Raw genomic sequence first — 21,524 nt, forward strand, 5'->3', positions numbered from 1 at the left:
CCTGCCCACCTCTCGCTTTTCGCTTGGGAGCTATTTTTGGAGCCATGAATTTTTTTTTCTTTTTTTTTTTTCAAAGAAAAACGAACTTCCACAATTCACTAGTAAACAATCCCCCCAATTCTTCAAATAAGATTGAACTTATCTCCCTTAAACACCAATTTTTCCTTCAACAAACCAATTCCAATCAAAGTCAACACCAAATCTAATCAACAACACCAACTAATGACAATGTATGATCTAAAATCCACACAATAGCATTGCAAATCACCCTTATACTAAAATTTTCTCAACCAACGAAATTGCACCCAAAATCACCAAGCAATCTTGCAAAATCAAGTAATAGGAAGCCACATTCGTGAATATGGAGTGTAGGAATACTTACTTGTGTTGGAAAGAGACAATCTTGCTCAACAATTCCACCAATTTCTCTTGACTTTGGAAATCCCCAATTTCGCAACCGTAACTCCAGCAAAAAGATTTTCTTGAATTCCCACGTGTAATCCTTGCAAAAGATGAAGAGAACTTAAAATGAGAATAAGATTTGGAAGCAAGAATGATTTTTGAGGTAAGAGAGGTGATAGGGTGGATAAAGGTTCGTTTTTTTTCCTTTTGCCTATTTGTGGGTGATGAACTGCTAGGTTTAAAAACCCAACAGTTCGCGATTGTGTCGCAGCACACACGCCTCTGCCCATTTCGTGTTGCAACATACCCCCTGTTTTTTTTATTATTATTATTATTATTATTGAAAGAAACATGCATGGAAAACGAAAATGATCAAGTGAAAGCAATTGAAAACATGGGTTGCCTCCCACGAAGTGCTTAGTTAACATCCTTAGCTTGATGCTTTTTAATGTTCACTTTGGTTCATGGAGAAAAATCAAAACTCTTTCTTCTTCCGAGTCATGCTCAACATAGGGTTTCAATCTTTGTCTGTTGACCTTGAACGTCCCTTTCACCGAATGATGAACTTCGATGGCCCCATGCGGAAGAATCTTACTTACAATGAATGGTGTGGACAATCTTGATCATAACTTTCCTGGAAAAAGTCTAAGTCTCGAGTTGAATAACAAATGGTGCGTTGGGTTCAGTATTTCTACCCATATTCCCAATCCTATTCCCCAAAATTGTTTGGCACATTATTCCAAAAATATTAGTGAATTTTTTTAATTACTTTTAGACCCCTTAAGTTTATTAATTTCACTAAATACCATCTAAAAAAAAGTTTAAAAATTAGCAAAAACACCTCCACCCACCCATACTTGCCAGATTCTGACAACCACCGTCGGTGGTAGCCGGAATCTATCACAACGGCTTAAACCAAGCCTGGAACTAATCAGTTATTCATCGATCTGGCCTATAGTGGATCTGGCTGAAAAAGGCCAGACCTGACCGTCAGCGAGGCCAAAGAATGGCCGTCGTGGATGGTCAACGACGACCAAAACTTAGCCATCATTGACCGAAAACGACAGTATGGACCTTTGCTGTCGTCGACGGCCACATTTGGGCGTAGATCTGGCTGAAAAAGGCCATAGAGACGTGTTACAACACAGATCCGACCAGTCTGTGTCGTAACAAAATTTTTCAGTCAGATTCTAACATTACGGGTGGTAAGGGTATTTTTGTCATTTTACATATTGGGGTATTTAATTAAATTAGTAAACCTTCGGGTTTTTTATAAATTTTTAAATTTTATCTCGTAATACTCCCCTATCCAACTACCCAAAATCCTATCCAAAATAATGAACCAAACACATCCAAAACTTTTTCTCCTATTTTGAACTCCTTTTTCACTATGTGTTTATCATGCCAAAGTTTGGTCTTCTCTTTATAAATCCGGGCACTTTCATATGCTTTGTGGTGAAATTCCTCCATCTCATTGAGTTGCAACAATCTCTTCGCACCTCCGCCTTTGGATCAAAATTTAATATCTTCATAGCCTAATGTGACCTATGCTCGAACTCAACCGGCAAGTAACATGCTTTTCCATATACTAACCTATATGGCGACATCTCTATTGGCGTTTTGAAAGCCGTTCTATATGCCCATAGTGCGTCATCCAGTTTTGTGGATCAATCTTTCCAAGAGGCATTCACAGTTTTCTCTAGGATTCTCTTCAACTCTCTGTTAGACACCTGCACTTGCCCACTTTTTTGCGGATGATACGGTGTTGCAACTCGATATGTAACTCCATACTTGCTCAACAATGTCTCAAATTGTTGGTTACAAAAGTGAGCTCCTCCATCACTTATGATAGCTCTAGGTGTGTCGAATCTTGTGAAAATGCTCTTCTTTATGAACTTGACTACGACATGAGCATCGTTGGTCGGTAGTGCCACAGCTTGCACCCATTTTGAGACGTAATCTACAGCCACAAGAATGAAACGGTTAGAAAAAGAAGATGGAAACGGTCCCATGAAATCTATTCCCCATGCATCAAATATTTCCACTTCTAAAATGTTACTAAGAGGCATTTCATTTTTCCTAGAAATATTCCCAGCCCTTTGACACATAGCACAAGTTTGAACATAATTATATGCATCTTTAAAGAGAGTGGGCCAGAAAAATCCCGATTGAAGAACTTTAGCGGCCGTTCGGGTTGCTCCAAAATGCCCTCCAACCTCTAGAGAATGGTAATGTGGAAGTATATTCTCCATCTCCTCCTCCGGCACACATCTCCTGACCATTTGGTCCGCACATTGCTTGTACAAGAATGGATCCTCCCAAAAGTAGTATTTCAAGTCGGAGAAAAATCTCTTCCTCCTTTGGTGTATCATTCCGGGAAGTAGCACCTTCTTTGTTAAGTAAGTGGCGATGTCGGCAAACTAAGGTCCATCTTGCACCACAAATAATTGCTCAATCGGGAAATGTTCATTGATTGGCTTTTCGTCATTTTGATCTTCTTCCCTTCTTTCCAATTGAGATAGATGGTCCGCTACTTGATTCTCAGTTCCTTTCTTGTCTTGGATTTCTAAGTCGAACTTTTGAAAAAGTAGCACCCATCTAAGCAATCTTGGCTTGGAATCCTTCTTTGCTAGAAGGCATTTCAAAGTTGAGTGGTTGATATGTACGATGACCTTTGTACCTAGCAAATAAGAACGGAATTTGTCAATTGCAAAAACAACAGCTAAAAATTCTTTATTTGTCGTAGCATAATTCAGTTTTGGTCCCGTCAATGTCTTACTAGCATAGTAAATAACATGCAAAATTCTACCTTTTTTGTTGCCCTAATACAGCTCCTATTGCATAGTCACTAGCATCATACATTAATTCAAAAGGTAATTCCCAATCGGGCACAACAATTATAGGAGCATATATCAATTTAACTTTTAGGCACTCAAATGCTTCTAAACACTCTTTAGTAAAATTAGAAGGTGTATCCTTAGTTAATAGATCACAAAGAGGTTTAGAGATTTTAGAAAAATCCTGGATAAATCTCCTATAGAAGCCGGCGTGTCCAAGGAAGCTACAGATGGCTTTCACAGAATTTGGGGCTGGTAACTTCTCGATGACCTCCACCTTTGCGTAATCCACCTCGATTCCATTGATAGAGATTCTATGGCCTAATAAGATTCCTTCTTGTACCATGAAGTGACACTTCTCCCAATTTAGTACTAGATTGGTCTCCAAATTTAGTACTAGATTGGTCTCCACACATCTCTGCAAAACTAAAGAAATGTTAGACAAACAAAGAATCGAAGGAATTACCCACCACAGAGAAGTTGTCCATAAAAATCTCGATAAATTTCTCCACCATATTTGAGAAGATGGACATCATGCAAAGTTGAAAAGTGGCTAGTGTGTTGCATAGCCCAAACGGCATCCTTCGGTATGCAAATGTTCCATATAGGCATGTGAATATGGTCTTTTCTTGGTCTTCCGGTGCTATTGCAATCTGATTTTATCCTGAGTATCCATCTAGGAAACAATAAAATGCATGGCCTGCGAATCTCTCTAGCATTTGATCGATGAACGGAAGTGGAAAGTGATCTTTGCGTGTCGCGGAGTTAAGCTTCCGATAATCAATGCACACTCGCCACCCTGTAACCGTTCTTGTTGGAATGAGTTCATAGTTGTCATTTTGCACCATAGTCATTCCTACCTTCTTTGGTACAACTTGGATTGGACTTACCCATGCGTTATCCGAAATTGGGTAAATGATTCTTACATCCAGCAACTTTAAAACCTTTTTTTTTCACCACTTCTTGCATTGTTGGATTGAGTCTTCTTTGTGGTTGCACTGTTGGCTTGTAACTTTCTTCCATTAAAATCTTATGCATGCAAATTGAGGGGCTTATACCTTTGATGTCTGTAATTGTCTATCTGATAACTGTCTTGTATGTCCGTAGCACCCTCAATAGCCTTTCTTCCTCTAAATCACTCAAAGAAGCATTAATAATAACAAGATAAAACTTTGAATCTTCTAAAAATGCATACCTTAAGTGAGATGGAAGTTGTTTGAGTTAGAGTTGCAGAGACTCCTTTGTTGATGAGTTGGAGTGACTATCGCATTAATCTCAAAGAACTTCTTAGTGGGTGGGGACTTCATTGATAGTAGAGAGTTTAAGAAACTTAAACACGCTTTCAACTCTTCTCCATCCACTTCACCTTCATTTGTCCTTGTGTGAACTAGACAATTCTCTAAGGGAGAACTTGGGTAATTTTCTTCCAAGGTTTTGGCAATGACATTATCAAGGACACTAATTTCAAAACAAGTATCTCCCTCGATGGGTACTTCATGGTATCAAACACATTAAACTCTACTTGTTTATCCTCTACTCTTAAGATTAGCTTCCCCTGGTTAACATCTATTAAAGTTTTACCCATAGCTAGAAAGGGTCTTCCTAGAATTAGAGGTACTTCCCGATCTTCTTCCATGTCAAGAACAATAAAATCCACCGGGAAAATCAACTTATCTACCTTTATCAATACATCATTTACTACTCCTCTAAGGTATTTTATAGACCTATCAGCTAATTGAAGATGGACTGTGATTGGTTTTACTTCCCCTAGGCCTAGTTTCTTATAAATTGAAAATGACATGAGGTTAAAACTAGTTCTTAGGTCACATAAAACTTTAGCAAATGAACGTTACCTATTGTACAAGGAATTGTGAAACTCCCTGAATCTTTGAGTTTTTGTGGTAATTTCTTCAATAGCAACGTGCTACACTCTTCCGTAAGCATCACCGTCTCATGTTCTTCAAATCTTTTTTGGTGATAATCTCTTTTAGAAACTTTGCGTACTTCGGCATTTGCTTCAACATGTCTACAAAATGAATGTTAATGTGTAAAGCTCTAAACATGTCCATGAACTTACCGAATTGCTGATCCAATCTCTGTTTTTGCATTCTGTGAGGATATGGGAGTATTGTGTCATTTTTTGTCAAAGCCTGGGCATTTTCAACATTTTCTACCCCTGTGCTGCAACACACTTGCTTCTGCCCTCTTTTCCTTCTTCGAGTTTTTCCTTTGTTTCTTCTTCCTTCAACTCCTTACCACTTCTCAGTATGATAACATTAACTCTCTCCTTCAGATTCTTCTTGGTATCACTTGGCAATGTTCCTTGAACTCTTCCCGTTAAAATATTGTGGATTTGCCCCATTTGAGTTTCAAGATTTCTGATAGAAGCGGATTGGTTTTGCAACAACACTTCATACTTTTGGAGTTAGGATTCATTCTTGTCAAATCTTTTTCCCGACTCCTCCATGAACTTAGTGAGTACATTCTCCATATTAGATATCTTTTCTTGAGGATGAAAACCCAGTGGTGGCTTATGCTCATTATTGTTACTCCACGAAAAATTCGGTTGATTGCGCCATGCTAGAGTGTATGTACTAGAATACGGATTCCCTTACCCTCGTTGAAAGTTGTTGACATAGTTAGCTTGTTCCGTTTAAGCAAATGGATTTCCTTCTTGATAATCCTTCAATAAATGATTTCCTGCACAAAGTTCACAAGTTAGGGAAGATGATTCAATAGCATTTACCTTTAGCGCAACTCCCAATTGCTTTTGAATGGCCGAGAGTTGAGCGACCAATGCGGTGTAACCATCAACTTCGTGCACTCCCGCTGCTTTCCTTATTGAATTTCTCTCCGAAGGCCTTATGTAGTTATTGCTTGCCATTACTTCAATTATATTATAAGCCTCCTCCAGTGTTTTGTTATTCAAAGCTCCCCCACTTGCAACATCAATCATCACTTGTATATTTGGCAACAACCCATTGTAAAATGTTTACACTTGCAATCATATTGGCAGCCCATGATGAGGACACCTCCGTAAGAGATCCTTAAATCTCTCCCAAGCTTCATAGAGTGACTCCATATCTTGTTGAAAAAAAATTGTGATATCACTCCTCATCTTAGCAGACTTGACAAGTGGGAAGTATTTCGTAAAGACTGCTTGAACTAACTCATTCCATGTAGTAATACTTCCTGACGACAAAGAAATCAACCAAGCCTTAACTTTATCCCGAAGAGAGAATGGGAAAAGTCTAAGCCTAATTGCATCATCGGATACTCCATTGTGTTTGAATGTGTCGCGGGGCTCCAGAAAGTTGGCGATATGTAGTTTGGGATCATCATTAGGTAACCCTGCAAATTGAACTGCATGTTGTATCAGTTGAATAATTGTTGGCTTTATTTCAAACGTATTTGCTTGAACTGGTGGCCTCCTAATGCTAGAAAAGCACCCTTCAACAGTAGGACTAGAGTAGTCCTTCAATGCTCGTTGAACCACTACCACTCCTACAATTCCATTGCCCCCTAGGACTTCCTCATTTTCTGGATTACTCATGTCTTGATTTATACTTCCCTTGTCAGCTACTATTTTTTCTAAGTTAGCTTGCCTCTTTTCCTTTCTTAACTGTTTAGTTGTTCTCTCTATCTCATAATTGAAAGGATTAAGATCACCACGACCTTTTGAATGTAAGCTCTCTAGGATCTAAAAAAAAAACACCCACAACAAAATAAGAGAAATAAAATTAACTTCAAAACAAAGAAAAAACAAATCAAACTGGCAACTAAATAGTTCATAATGATATTGAAAAAAAATAATTCCCCGGCAACAGTGCCAAAAACAAAGATAAAACAAAGTGTACGAAATCATGCAAGTAATAAAGTGTAAAATTACAGATATCGAACCCAATGGAATTACTACTATCAATTACCAATTAAACTATTCTATTCATATTTGATCAATCCAAATTGTATTAAGGAAAAACTAAATTAAATTAACAAATGAAATTAAAAAGAGAACTGAACAGAGAACAATTAAAATAAACCTTTGGGTTAAAACAAGATGACTAGACCTAGGGCATAGACTTCACACCAACTCTTACTCATATGTATCGATCACTTATGCTAATTTTATTAAGTTCTTCCTACAGGTCAAACTCCCTAAATTTCCAATAAATTTCTCTCGAACAATTATCGAATTAACTCCTAATTACTAACCCGAACTATCTCTAATCAGATTTAAGCAATTTAAGATCATTACGCTCTATGGAGTTTACCAAAACCTCACAAGTCGCGGTAACTTATCTCTAGCGTTCACTCAACCTATGGTTTCACTACCGTAGACCAACTAAGTATCATCTCTCGATCTCAACCTAGTCCATTAGTTCATTCAATTCAAGGACCCTTAAGAATCAAAAGCATTAGGTATAATAGTAAAACTTTATGAAGAATTCTTAATAAAAATTAACAAGCATAAATCAATACATAATCAAGAGATTGGGCTACATCTTAGCCCTAGAGAATAAATTTAGTTCATAATAAACATGAAAGAAACAATCATCTTTATTAAAACAATCATCATAAGTTTATAAGAAAAGAACAAGAAAAATTTCTCTATATTGTGAATCAAAGCTCCAGAACTTATGTTAGGTCGATCAATCATAGTTGTCGAGATCATTCCAGGTCGAGCTACATTCTCGCATTGACCACAACACGATCAAATTGTCACACTTACACCCGCTTTTTCAATCTTCATCTCTTTCAAATCAATTCACAGGTGCCTTCTTCTTCCATCTTTCATTAAAATTATAATAGTATTTTATGAATATTTTTCCATCTTTGGATTGACAATTTAATCGTCCATCTGATCCAGCTACTCACTTTCACTCTCACTGCAGTCAAGCTTCTCCACAGTGAGCAATCCATGGCCGCCACCTCCCGTTATCTACTTCTCATACTCACAGCAACCCTTCTTGCTTCCCACGTTTCTTCAACACAGCAACAAGAAGTACAAGAACCAGAACCCATCACTCGCTACAAACAATATTTAAGATTCAAAACAGCCCACCCCAATCCTAACTACACCGCACCCGTCTCCTTCCTCCTAACCCAAGCCCAATCCATCGGCATCCAATCCAAAATCCTCGAGTTCGTCCCCAACAAACTCCTCCTTCTCTTAACTTGGCCGGGCTCAAACCCTTCTCTCCCTTCCATTCTCTTCAACTCCCACCTCGACTCCGTCCCCGCCGAGCCCGACAAATGGGCCCACCCTCCTTTCTCCGCCTTTCACTCTCCCGAAACCGGCCAAATCTTCGCCCGTGGGGCCCAGGACGACAAGTGTATCTCCATGCAATACCTCGAAACCNACCCGGATTAACGAGTTTAATTACTTAAAAATATTTAAGGTTTATAACTTTGTAGAATAAACCTGTACATATATAATTATTTATAAAATTAAATCTGCACATGTGATAAAAAAATTCATGAAAATCTTGGAAAAATAAATTTTATATGTCAAAGTCAAACAAATCAAACATATGCTTAAAAAATCTAACATTTATAGGTATTGGGTGCGTTTGGTTCAATATTTCTACCCATATTCCGAATCTTATTTTTCAAATATTGTTTGGCACATTATTCCAGAACTATTATTATAATTTTTTAATTATTTTTAGACCCCTTAAGTTTATTAATTTCGTTAAATACCCCTAGAAAAAAGTTTAAAAATTAACAAAAGCACCCCCATCAACCCATACTTGCCAGATTTTGGCAACCACCGTTGGTGGTAGCCGGAATCTATACAACAGCCTACACCACAACCATAATTGGTCAGTAGTTCACCGATCTGGTCTTTTCCGGCCAGATCCACCACAGATCTGACCAGAAAAGGCCATATCTGGCCGTCGCTGACGGCCAAAGATGAACTTCTTTGGCCTTTTCCGGCCGTCGACGGCAACATTTGACCGTAGATGTGGCATTTTCTGCGGATCTGGCCTAAAAAGGCCATAGCGACGCGTTACAACACAGATTCGACTTGTTTGTGTCGTAACAAAATTTTTCGACTAGATTCCGGCGATGGTGGTCGGAATATAGCACTGCGGGTGGTGGGGGTGTTTTTGTCATTTTATATATTAGGGTGTTTAATTAAATTAGCAAACCTAGGGGCTTTTTCATAAATTTTTTAAATTTTACCTCGTAATACTCCCCTATCCAACTACCCAATATTATTCTCAAAATCCTATCCAAAATAATGAACCAAACATACCCATTAATATTCTTCCTATTGAAAGGAACATCATAAACAATATGGATCAACAAAATAAAAATAACAGTTTTTTTTTTTTTTTTTTTTTTCTAATTAATTTTTGCTATGTATGCTTGGATTTGTCTTCCCTTCTGTGTTTTAAAGATTATACATATTGAAACGCTTAATTAATTACATTATCATGCGTGGCCACAACATTTCTTGGTTATGTTGCTCAGCCATAGCTTGGTTTGGGGAATTCAGAAATGACATGGTATAGTATTTCTCTCTAGCTTAAATGTTTTGGGCCTCCATTAAACGTCTTTGTTAGTTTGTTAGGTGGGTGATTTATTTGCCGCACATGGTTGAAATCATTTATTTTCTTTTGGAAGCCAATTTAAATGTACTGCATTAAATATTTCCCTTGATTCAACTGATAGGTGATTGCATTTGCGTTCATTGGGTTGAGAGTGGGGGTAGTGTTACTGCCATGTTTCTTCTCTGAATCATTTGATATTCATGCTTTGATATTTCCGAGAATGTTGGGAATAACTGTAGTTGCGTTTTTTGCCTTTTTAGGCTTCCAGTTCTGCGGGTGCTGCATATTGTCCACCCTATGTTGCTGTTGAGGTGCTATCATTCTCGCTGTTAGGTCAGACATCTTCAAAGTTGCTATATTGTCTTTTGATTTTTTCCTTTGCTTTGGTAACAATATTGTGTAGTGTTAAACAGTTCTGATCCATGGTTTGATGAATTTATATTTTTTCCCAGTGATTGCAGCAAAGGATTTCAACTAACAAATCAATAATGAATGGAATGTCCTAAAACCAGGTAAGAATTTATGTTGCACTGAAGGTTGAATTTTTGCTCAAGAAGACTTTTATGCCGATTCTGTGTTGCAAAGTTCTTAGTGTGGTTATCCGGTGTGTGCAGGCCTTTTTTTCCATGCCTATTTGATCTCCAGCTTTGTTTTGGAGCATTTGGGTCGCTGTTTTTCTTAATAAATTAGGTAGTTTATACTGCTTTGTTTTCTTCTCTTGATCTGAAGTCTTTCATTTTCATTCATTGTTGTGTTTACTCAACCTTTCCTCATCTGTTTTTGCTTTTGCATTATATATGATAAACGCCTTTGCATGCTGCAACAATTTAATAACATTACTGCAGCTGGCATGTGAATGGAAAACTAATGATTGGAAGTCCCTGATCAGGTAAGATTTATGTTGCATTGAAGGTAAGTTTTGCTCAATAAGAGTTTACGCTGATCAGCGTTGAGAAATTTCTTAGTGTGGTTATCTGGTGGTGCAGGCCTTTTTCCAGGTCCATTATGATCTCCAGCTTTGTCTGGGGCATTTGGATGCTCTTTTCCATTTAATTGGGTAGTTATACTGGCTCTGTTTTCTTGTCTGTATCTGAGTCATTCTTTGGCTATCTGGTGGTGCAAGCCTTTTCCTTGTCCATTGTGATCTCCAGCTTTTGTCCGAGCCTTCAAGCAACAGCTGTTCTAATATAATTTAGGTATTTGTACGGCTTCTGTTTTTTCTGCTGATTTCATTCATTGTTGTGTTACTACCCCCTCTTATGTTTTTTGCTTTTGCAGTATATATGACAAACGCCTGCGCATGTTGCAGTAAATTTATAACATTGCTCAGCCTGATAGGTGGTGGATCCTTGTTCAAAAAATAAAAAAATAAAAAAATAAAAGAAGGAGCAAAAAGAAAAAGAAGACGATGAAAAAAGAATAAAAAGGGAAAAAAGAACAAAAAGAGGAAAATATTTGTACAATGGCTTGTCCCGTTGGCAGACGTGGAGGTTTGTCTTTCAATCCAAGGTTGCCGTGGTTATTTTGCCATAGAAGCTTTCCACAGGTATTAATACATCAATTACTGTCTTTTGACTTTTATTTGTGGTTCTTTTAATTTTTACATGATATTTTCATTGCATCTTTTCTGAGACAATTGCTTTAAGAATCCACCAATTATATTTATATGAACTTAAGTGTTCAATAAGAAACTACTAGTTTTTCATTAAATTTTTCAGTGTTTTGATCATATTGTGATGTAATCATGGAGTTCAAGCTTTGATAGCGCACTTAAAAATGCAGTTCCAAAATGCATAGAAACTTTACACATATGCTTCTTGTTCTCCATGTTCTTATGACAAGCTCAGGTGCTGGGAAGAATCTTCTTTAGATGTAGTATGAATTTTATAAGTATATATGGTCTGTAGATTGGGAGCATGTTACCATTTATGAGATTGCATTTGGCTGACAGCTCATGTTAACAATCTCAGAAGCTTGATTGGATGGTTGTTTGATTAATTATTTCTTCTCACAGAAAAGGGCAATCACGATAAGGGATAGATATGGAAACATGAGACAGAGTTAGAGAGCTGCGAATGAACTTCAAATATGCAAGTAGAAGAGGAGGTTGCAATGCAGCATTGATGCTATTAAGGTATTCGAGGCAAGAGATAAGAATAAAAGTGGTATACACCCTGAGCTGCATGATGTTGTTGAATTGTCACCGTTGAAGAGAAGACCAAGAAAGGGGAGAACAAAAAAAGAAAAAAGAAAAAAGAAACAAGAAAACTATGAAGAATGAAAAAAGGAAAAAAAAAATGTTTACAAAAACTGTCACATTAACGAGATGGGAGGTATGTCTTTCAAAATCCAAGGCTACCTGTGGTTATTCTGCTTCTGGATGGCACTCCACAGGTATTAATTATTTTATTAATCAATTGAATTTGTATTTATGCCTCGTGTTTTACTGTTTATGACAGTTCTATTTGTACACTCCATTTGAGGACCAAAAGATAATGAGGTATGCAACTTCTACTAGATAACTTTTGTAAGTATCTCGGAACAATCACGCTGGGATGATAATCGTAGTTGTACTATGTATGTGTTTTTCAAGTTTTGCATGATGTATTGTCACCTCCTCTGTCTTCGTATATTTGCAGCAGGGCAGACTATGAAAAGTACTGGTCGTCAGAGGAAAAAGATGAAAGACTGCGGGTTTAAGATTTGTTAGGCTCTTCTTCTCATCAGATTTTTAAGGAATAATTATGTTTGGAAATTACATTCCAGTTTCATTGGAGGTGGAGACTGCAACCACTGTCGTTCTGGATCAGACAGGCAGGTAGGCCCAAGCTAGGAGAACGATGGCAAATCAAGCTAAACTCCAGATTGCCAAGGGCCAAATATAAAATGCCATGGAAACATTCACACATCTGCTTGCTGTTCTCAAATTCTTATGACAAGTCAGAAGAATTGTCATGGGTATATATGAATTTTATATGTATATATGGTCTCTAATTCAGGAGCATGTTACCATATATGGGTTGCATTGCTGACAGCTCACGTCACTATACTCAGAATTTTAATTGGACAGTTGTTTGATTAATTATTTCTCATTTACCATATATTTGGTAAGATTTTGTTAAAGCCCTGTTATCTATTCCTCCCTTTAAATGTTATCTTGTTAATTTTGTGTCTTTGACAGGATGCTCAACCATCAGAAAAATGAAGGATGCATATGCGAAAGACCAGAAGATAATGATGTATGCAACTTCTCCTCTGTCTTCGTACACGATTTAACATCTGCTTGCTGTTCTCCAAGTTCCAAGTCTTATGCAAGCTTAGTGCTGGGTCTAAGGTATTTTTTCTTATTTTACTAAAAATAAAATTACTTATTATTTATAATCTCACTAAATATAATATGATATGTTTTGAAATAACTCTAAATGGCAGAAGCAAAGAATTCCCAAATCTATAATAAATTCATAACCCAGTACCACACGGAATAAACCGATTTCATATAAAAAGAGTTTGATGAAGAAACTTGTCATATCTCTTGTGATCATGAGCTGTTACTGGCTCAATGATTAAAATAGCTCTTTTGATCTAACTTTGTCTTAAAAAATTATTCTTTGGTAACACTAACGTTTGGTAAAAAAGATTTGCATCAACATTTATATTAATCAGTAGATGTTCGAACTAATGAATTATTTTTGTTAAAAAAAGCACTTATATTTGTATCTGCACATACCCACTGGTTTCATGAAACGAAATTTTGATGTACCCAAGCATTACAGAATTGTCAAAAGAAAATTTGGAATGAGAAGAAATCAACACCTCTGTTCCATCTAACAATTTATCCCATCCACATCTTCTCTTACATTTGAAAATCAAAGAAAATGCCTTTTGAAATGACTGGAATAACTCTCCAAATTAGAGAAGAAGTAGTTAATTAACTACTAAAATTATTTTTCTTGTAAAGAAGGGAACAACATTTTGCAAGCCAAAATAGTGCTTGTTTCCATGGAACATTGGCTTTAAAGGCACTCATTCTTACTTGAAAGGGGTGCTAAATGTCAAACAAGTATTGTAAGCATGTAATATGTACCCTTTTTTTTTAAAGGAAAAAAGGATTTACTAAAGCTTATTGTAGCAATCATTCCAAGAAAAAGAACGTAAATACATATTATTGATATCTTTAAAATTGTCGAGGGTGCGTAGATACCTACCACCTTTCGTACGGATGAAATTAACCCTAGGAATAGATAAATATGGGAAGTGATTTTTAACCGTCACTTATTTGATTAGTATCCACCATTTTTTAAAGTTTTTTTGTGTCACATCCCACACTGTTTTATAATCTTAAACTTTATTTCTTTCATAAATCCTTAAATTAAACTATCATGCACATTGTTTTTATGAAAGTACACTGCCACTTTTCAGATTTTGCATTATTTTGATTATAAAATTGAAATTCTCTTTAAACCCTATTTAATACACTAATTAAGGTTTATGTGTATTAAATAGGGTTGAAAGAGAAATTTTTTTAAATATAAAATAAGTGTAGTTAGTAATGTGGGATCTGATCAAATAGGTGGAGTCAAAAGTCACTACCCATAGATATTTTACATTTACTTCAAGGAATTTTTGGGTAAGATCGAAGTTGTATAGGTCCAGACCCAAGTAAGTGTTGATGTTGGGTTTTGATATTTTGGGCCGGGCCAAGTCTACCATGATAGAAAATCCAGATCACTATACCGGATGTCATACAAGGTTCTTCAAATCAATGATTTTTAATTATTCTATTTATTGATCTCCTTAGGAGTGTGATTTTTGTCAACGTTCTGAAAAAAGGTCTAACCCTTTATTATCCTTCCTGTTTTCAAATTGTAAAGAGGCCATTTCCTAGTGGTGGAGGGGAAATTTGGGGCCCAGCATCCTTGTGGTATAGGAGTTCCTGCTGTTGGCATGGTATTTCCTGGTTATGTTACTCAGCCACAGCTTGGTTTGGGGAATTCCGAAATGACACGGTATAGTAGTTCTCTCTTTGCTTAATTGTTTTGGGCTTCCTTTAAACGTCTTTGTTAGGTGGGTGATTGATTTGTTGCACAATGTTGAAATCAGTTACTTTTCGTTATTGAAGTAGAATTTATAATGTACTAGAATTTAATATTTCCGTTGATTCATCTGATAGGCGATTGCATTTGCGTTCATTGGGTTTAGAGTGGGGGTAGTGTTATTACCATGTTTCTTCTATGATGTATTTGCTTTTATAAATCTTTTGATGTTCATGCTTTGCGCTCTCCGAGAATGCTGGGAATGAATTATGGTTTTTGTTTTTTCTTTCTTAGGCTTGCAGTTCTAGCGGGTGCTGCAGGAGCTTTGGGTGCTACATATTATCCACCATATACTGTTGTTGATGATGCTTATCATCCTTGCTCGTTAGGTCAGACATCTTCAACTGGTTCCTCAAGGTTAGTAGTGTTATATTTGCCATTTCTTTGATAAGTTACTATATTGTCTTTTTATTTTTTCTCCTTCGCTTTGATAACATTATTGTTGTAGTGCTAAACAATTTTGTTCCATGGTTTGATGAATTTTATAGTTTTCCCATTAAATGCAGCAAAGGAATTAGCACTAACAAATCAAATAATGAATGGAAGCCTTCCCTGATACCAGGCAAGAATTAATGTTGCATTGAAGGTTGAAGTTTTGCTCAATGAAACTTTTACGCCGATTCGGTGTTGCAAAGTTTCTTAGTGTGGTTATCTGGTGTTGCAGGCCTTTTTCCAGCTCCATTGTGATCTCCAGCTTTTGTGCCGAAGCACTTTGGGTTGCTGTTTGTTCCAATACAATCTAGGTAGTTTATGCTGGCTTCTGTTTCTTCTCTTGATCTGAAGTCTTTCATTTTCATTCATTTGTTGAGTTTAATTAACCTTCCCTCTTTTGTTTTTTGCTTTTGCAGTTATACATGACAAACGCCTACGCATGGTGCAATAAATTTAATAAAATTATTGTAGCTTGAAAGGTGGCTGATCCTTGTTGAAAAGAAAAAAAGGGAAAATAATGGATGGAAGCCTTCCTTGAAACCAAGTAAGAATTTATGTTGCATTGAACGTTAAAGTTTTACTCAATAAGATTTTTACGCTGATTCAGTGTTGCAAAATTTCTTAGTTTGGTTATCCGGTGGTGCAGGCATTCTTGTAGGTCCTTTATGATCTCTAGCTTTTGTTTAGTAGCACATTGGCCGTTTTTTGTTCCAATACAATTTAGGTAGTTTATACTAGCTTCTGTTTTCTTCTCTTGATCTGAAGTCTTTCATTTTCATTCATTTGTTGAGTTTACTTAACCTTCCCTCTTCTGTTTTTTGCTTTTGCAGCTATAGATGGCAAGGTAGTTTATATTGGCTTCTGTTTTCTTCTCTTGATCTGAAGTCTTTCATTTTCATTCATTTGTTGAGTTTACTTAACTTTCCTCTTCTGTTTTTTGGTCTTGCAGTTAGATGGCAAATGGCTGCTCATGCGACAGTCAATTTAATAACATTATTGTGGCAGGTGGTGGAAAGGAAAAAAAGAGGAAAAAAGAAAGGAAGGGAAGAAAAAAAGTTAAAAAGAAAACAGAAAAAAAAAAAGAAGAGAGAAAAATTGAAAAAAGAGGAAAAAAAACTTTGCAAATGCTTGTCCTATTGGTAGACGTGGAGGGTTGTGTTGCAAAATCCGAGGCTATTCGTGCTTATTCTGCCATTGGATTGCACTCCATTGGTAATAATTATTTCATTTATAGTCTTTTGACTTTGTACTTGTGCTTGTTTTAATTCTTTAGTTTTTATACGATAGTTTTCATTGACATACTACCAATAGTCCTTTTCTAGAGACGTATTGCTTTAAGAATCCACCAATTATTATTTATGTAAAGTTAAGTGTTCAAAATGAAAATACTATTAGTTTTTCATTAGTTCTTTGTTGTTTTAGATCGTTATTTGTGACGTAATCATGGAGTTCAAGGTTTGACAAACGAACAAAAAAAATGCGGTTCCTAATAATGGGATGTCATACAAGGTTCTTCGTATCAATGATTATCAATTATTCTCTTTATTGATCTACTTAGAATGTGGTTTTTGTCAATGTTCTAGAAAATACGTCTAACCCTTTAATATCCTTGCAGTTTTAGATTATAAACAGGCCAATTCCTAGTGGTGGAGGGGAAATTTGGGGGCCATCATCCTTGTGGTATTGGAGGTCCTGCTGTTGGCACAACATTTCTTGGTTATGTTGCTCAGCCATAGCTTGGTTTGGGGAATTCAGAAATGACATGGTATAGTATTTCTCTCTATGCTTAAACGTTTTGGGCCTCCATTAAACGTCTTTGTTAGTTTGTTAGGTGGGTGATTTATTTGCCGCACATGGTTGAAATCATTTACTTTTCTTTGTGGAAGCCTAATTTATAATGTACTGGCATTAAATATTTCCCTTGATTCAACTGATAGGTGATTGCATTTGCGTTCATTGGGTTGAGAGTGGGGGTAGTGTTACTGCCATGTTTCTTCTCTGAATCATTTGATATTCATGCTTTGATATTTCCGAGAATGTTGGGAATTAACTGAAGTTGCGTTTTTTGCCTTTTTAGGCTTCCAGTTCTGGCGGGTGCTGCATATTGTCCACCCTATGTTGCTGTTGATGGTGCTTATCATTCTCGCCTGTTAGGTCAGACATCTTCAAAAGTTGCTATATTGTCTTTTGATTTCTTCTCCTTTGCTTTGGTAACAATATTGTTGTAGTGTTAAACAGTTCTGATCCATGGTTTGATGAATTTTTATATTTTTTCCCAGTGATTGCAGCAAAGGATTTGCAACTAACAAATCAAATAATGAATGGAAGTCTTCCCTAAAACCAGGTAAGAATTTATGTTGCACTGAAGGTTGAATTTTTGCTCAAAAGAAGACTTTTATGCCGATTCTGTGTTGCAAAGTTTCTTAGTGTGTTTATCCGGTGGTGCAGGCCTTTTTTTCATGCCTATTGTGATCTCCAGCTTTTGTTTTGGAGCACTTTGGGTCGCTGTTTTTCTTAATATAATTTAGGCAGTTTATACTGGCTTATGTTTTCTTCTCTTGATCTGAAGTCTTTCATTTTCATTCATTTGTTGTGTTTACTCAACCTTTCCTCATCTGTTTTTTGCTTTTGCAGTTATATATGATAAACGCCTTTGCATGCTGCAATCAATTTAATAACATTACTGCAGCCTGGCATGTGATTGGAAAACTAATGATTGGAAGCCTTCCCTGAATCCAGGTAAGAATTTATGTTGCATTGAAGGTTAAAGTTTTGCTCAATAAGACGTTTACGCTGATTCAGCGTTGAGAATTTTCTTAGTGTGGTTATCTGGTGGTGCAGGCCTTTTTCCAGGTCCATTATGATCTCCAGCTTTTGTTCTGGGGCACTTTGGATTGCTCTCTTTCCAATTTAATTTGGGTAGTTTATACTGGCTTCTGTTTTCTTGTCTGTATCTGAAGTCATTCTTTGGCTATCTGGTGGTGCAAGCCTTTTTCCTTGTCCATTGTGATCTCCAGCTTTTGTTCCGGAGCCCTTCAAGCAACAGGCTGTTCTAATATAATTTAGGTATTTGTACTGGCTTCTGTTTTTTCTGCTGATTTCATTCATTTGTTGTGATTACTCACCCTTCCCTCTTATGTTTTTTGCTTTTGCAGTTATATATGACAAACGCCTGCGCATGTTGCAGTAAATTTAATAACATTGCTGTAGCCTGATAGGTGGTGGATCCTTGTCCCAAAAAAAAAAAAAAAATAACTTGTTCAAAAAATAAAAAAATAAAAAAATAAAAGAAGAAGCAAAAAGAAAAAGAAGACGATGAAAAAAGAATAAAAAGGGAAAAAAGAACAAAAAGAGGAAAATATTTGTACAATGGCTTGTCCCGTTGGCAGGACGTGGAGGTTTGTCTTTCAGAATCCAAGGTTGACCGTGGTTATTTTGCCATTAGACAGCTTTCCACAGGTATTAATCACATCAATTACTGTCTTTTGACTTTTTATTTGTGGTTCTTTTAATTTTTTACATGATATTTTTCATTGACATACTTTTCTAGAGACATATTGCTTTAAGAATCCACCAATTATTATTTATATGAACTTAAGTGTTCAATAAGAAACTACTAGTTTTTCATTAAATTTTTTCAGTGTTTTGGATCATTATTTGTGATGTAATCATGGAGTTCAAGCTTTGATAAGCGCACTTAAAAATGCAGTTCCGAAAATGCCATAGAAACATTTACACATATGCTTCTTGTTCTCCATGTTCTTATGACAAGCTCAGGTGCTGGGAAGAATCTTCTTTAGATGTAGTATGAATTTTATAAGTATATATGGTCTGTAGATAGGGAGCATGTTACCATTTATGAGATTGCATTTGGCTGACAGCTCATGTTAACAATCTCAGAAGCTTGATTGGATGGTTGTTTGATTAATTATTTTCTTCTCACAGAAAAGGGCAATCACGATAAGGGTATAGAAATGGAAACATGAGACTATCTAACCGATGTATAGACATGGTCAGAGTTAGAGAGCTGCGAATGAACTTCAAATATGCAAGTAGAAGAGGAGGTTGCGAATGCAGCGTTGATGCTATTAAGGTATTCGAGGCAGAGATAAGAATATAAAAGTGGTATACACCCTGAGCTTGAGCATGTTGTTGAATTGTCATCGTTGAAGAGAAGACCAAGGAAAGGGGAGAACAAGATTGGAGATGGTGAAATGGAATCGGTCGTCTGGGAAACCCGGAATTTGTAAAACTATTTTTAGTCCCAAAGGTTTGAAATTCATCAAAAAGACCCCTAAATACCTCCTTAAGTTTGAAATCTATCTAAACAGCCCTGTTCGCACGAAGATTCTGGTGAGTGGTGCCTGCGCAGCGACGATCGATGGCCAATCGAAGCTGGAATCTTGGGCTTTGATGTGTAGGTGCCGGCGACTCTATGGTGGTGCCAAAGAGTTCCATCGGCGCCGAAAATCGCCGGAATCAACAAAAAATCTGACGTCGCGTGAAGTTTAGGTGGACGCGAGCGACGATGGCTGGACGACCGGCCACTGAAATGTAGGGTTTTTGTAGTAAGATGTCGTCAAGTCTAATGGCAGGGATTTCTCCCCGATCGGTGCTGGAATTCAGCAGGATTCAACTGCGATTGACCGCGATTCGGCACTATTCCGGCGGTCTACCCGCGGTCCAATCCGGTTAAAATGCAATTAACGTTTTGAAGTATTCCGACCGGAAATGCACGGTCACCGTCGAACCGGTCCGACCGACGGTCCGGTCCGTTTTCAAAACCTTGTTTGAATTGTCACGTGAAGAGAAGACTAGGAAAGGGGAGAACAGATTAAGATGGTGAAATGGATCGTACATGTTAGGCCAAATTTTCCAATAATGATATTACATGATGGCCCCGAAGTGAAGTTGCGGAAGTTGAGTTGACGCAAAACTGTCGCCTCTAAAATAAACTGTTGGCTTAACTTCCTCTTGGTGTAACTAAAGATGAGCTAGTTGTTCAGCCTTGAAACCAGACAACATCTGTTGGGTGAACTTCCTCTGGGTGTAATTGTGTTAGATAGTTTGTTTTAGCATTTGAAGACAGAAGCAATTCTGTTGGCTTGAACTTCCTTTGGGTGTAATTGGAGATGAGCCGCGTTTTTCTTCATTGGGCAGCATGACAAGTTGAGGCAGGGAAGGATGAGGTCTTATGCCTTGAAAAGCAATTGCTACACCAACTTCTGAGATTTTCAATGGGGCAGCACGAACATTGAGCCGCGAAGGATGAGTCTTAATGGACGTGGAGTTATGGCTTCGAATCCAATCTGTGGTTATTCTCTTCGATGGCACCCACAAGTATTATTCTAAGAAACTGATTGCACTGTTGTTGAATAATTATTTCTTAAGTTGTTTTCCTCTTACGGGTCTGGGCAATCACTAAAGAATGGAAACATACTCACTAGTTAATGTGTAGGTCATTCGGCTGAATGACATCATAATTTGGTAAATTTTGTCTAAGCCCTGTTATCTATTCCTCCTTTAAATGTTATCTTGTTTTTTGTTCTTGACAGGATGCTCACCATCAGAAAAATAGAGGATGCATATGCGAAGACCAGAAGATAATGATGTTGCAACTTCTCCCTTGTCTTCACATCGATTTACACATCTGCTTGCTGTTCTCCAATTTCCAAGTTCTTATGACAAGCTTAGGTGCTGGGTCTTAAGGTATTTTTTCTTATTTTACTAAAATAAAATTTACTTATTTTTTATATTAATCTCTACATAATATAATATGATATGTTTTTGAAATAACTCTAAATGGCAGAAGCAAAGATCCCAAATTCCTAATAAAATTCATAACCCAGTACTCCCACGGAATACCGATTTCATATAAAAAGTTTGTATGAAGAAACTTGTCATATCTCTGTGATCTGAGCTTACTGGAAATGATTAAATAGCTCTTTTGATCTAACTTCTTACGTTTCGAGGTAAAAATTTCATTCAACATTTATATTTAATCAGTAGCAGTTTTTTCGTAACTTAATGAATTAAATTGTTAAAAAGCACTTATATTTGTATCTGCACATCCACTGGTTTTGTGAAACGAAATTTGGATGTACTCAAGCATTACAGATTTGTCAAAAAAAATTTGGAGTAGAAGAAACCAACACCCTGTTCCTTTAACATTTATCCCATCCACTCTTCATTTACATTTGAAA

The 21,524-nt window shown here is 36.8% G+C and overlaps 2 long non-coding RNA genes and 1 other non-coding gene across 8 annotated transcripts; all 3 read left to right on the plus strand.

Annotated features, from left to right (window-relative positions):
• Positions 1 to 6,253: 6,253 nt before the first annotated feature.
• Positions 6,254 to 6,360, plus strand: LOC116111175. Its single transcript, XR_004125020.1, has one exon. It is a non-coding gene; the product is annotated as a small nucleolar RNA R71 (small nucleolar RNA).
• Positions 6,361 to 9,677: 3,317 nt separating this feature from the next.
• Positions 9,678 to 18,576, plus strand: LOC116111133. 6 transcript variants are annotated; one of them, XR_004125011.1, is made up of 11 exons: positions 14,559 to 14,802; positions 15,124 to 15,246; positions 15,396 to 15,632; positions 15,738 to 15,865; positions 16,271 to 16,533; positions 16,744 to 16,830; positions 16,937 to 17,086; positions 17,399 to 17,475; positions 17,601 to 17,665; positions 17,956 to 18,060; positions 18,163 to 18,576. It is a non-coding gene; the product is annotated as an uncharacterized LOC116111133 (long non-coding RNA). The 6 variants fall into 6 exon arrangements; XR_004125012.1 differs by lacking the exon at positions 16,744 to 16,830 and having other exon boundaries at positions 14,562 to 14,802; positions 15,396 to 15,475; positions 15,554 to 15,632; XR_004125013.1 differs by lacking the exon at positions 16,744 to 16,830 and having other exon boundaries at positions 16,937 to 17,091.
• LOC116111134 lies at positions 12,047 to 12,467 on the plus strand. The gene is made up of 3 exons (XR_004125015.1): positions 12,047 to 12,190; positions 12,289 to 12,323; positions 12,436 to 12,467. It is a non-coding gene; the product is annotated as an uncharacterized LOC116111134 (long non-coding RNA).
• Positions 18,577 to 21,524: the final 2,948 nt, after the last annotated feature.

Source organism: Pistacia vera, unplaced genomic scaffold (genome assembly GCF_008641045.1).
Source record: "Pistacia vera cultivar Batoury unplaced genomic scaffold, PisVer_v2 Contig628, whole genome shotgun sequence".
NCBI classification, from domain to species: domain Eukaryota; kingdom Viridiplantae; phylum Streptophyta; class Magnoliopsida; order Sapindales; family Anacardiaceae; genus Pistacia; species Pistacia vera.